Source organism: Alligator sinensis, unplaced genomic scaffold (genome assembly GCF_000455745.1).
Source record: "Alligator sinensis unplaced genomic scaffold, ASM45574v1 scaffold1170_1, whole genome shotgun sequence".
NCBI lineage: Eukaryota > Metazoa > Chordata > Crocodylia > Alligatoridae > Alligator > Alligator sinensis.
The window spans coordinates 46,579-47,663 of record NW_005842859.1 but is presented as its reverse complement, the minus strand read 5'-3'; positions in this window follow the sequence as shown (position 1 = coordinate 47,663).

The window sequence follows — 1,085 nt, the reverse complement described above, 5'->3', positions numbered from 1 at the left end:
GGCTGCGGCCCGGGACCCGGGGGCGGCCCCGGAGCGCTGCGGCAGCTGTTCTGGCAACCACGGCGGGTCGTGCGGGAGACTCCGTTCCCCACCGCACGGGGCCTGTCAGGCTCTCCTGTGGTTGGCGTCAGCAACACATGCAGCACCGGATTTCCCTTCGTAGAGATGAGAAAAAGAAAACACGCTGTCGTTCAGAAACACTGCCAGGAAACCTTCATATCCTAGAGGCGTCACAGCCCCTTGCTGTAAAATAGTATCAGGTGTCAGCAGGGGGCTGGTGTGACCTGCTCTTCGCTCTGTGCTAGAAGCCGCCTGATTTCGCCTATCGGGCTGTGCTCTGAGGTGTGTCGTCGCTGTCACGATTTGCACGGAAATTCACTTTTTTTAAAGGTAAAAAGAAATGAAAAAAACCCTATTGTAAGAAATCTATTGAAATGGAGAGTTGGAAATCCTTGCTGTCAACTAACTAACACGTTGAGAACAGGGGTTTCAAGTGCCGCTATTATTCGTTGACTACTGACTTGTAACTACAGAAATGTATGTAACAGAGATGTGTGCGCGTATAGTGTGTATGTGTGTGTGCAGAATACATGCCATAATGAACATAGTGATCCTACTACTGTTTCTTTGTGGGTGTCTCTAACTAAAAGGAAAATAGAGGTATTCACATAACATAATGTTTGTATATAGCTACATGAATATGTGTGTAGTTCAAACCTATACCGTAGGTATGGTGTGCACCCCTGGAGAGTATTAGGAAAAAAGAAAACGCTGCTGTCGGTGCCGCCGTCCGGCGCTTCCCCCGGCGCCGCAGCCAGGGCTTGAAGGCGGAGAAGAGGAGAGCGCGCTCGGTGCTGCCCCGCGGTGGCTCAGGCCGGGCACTGCAGCGGGGAGGCGCTGCCGGCAAATGAGAACGGCTCAGTGCTGCTCTCCTGTGGTCACGCTGCGCATTGCAGCCAGGGGACCGGGGTAGGGACAGAAGGGGATCCACGTGTCGGGACACAAGGGCGACGAGGGGGAACCCCCTTCAGTAGTGCTGCGGGACGCCCTCCGGGCCCGGGGCGGAGCAGGCCGAGGCGCCGGGC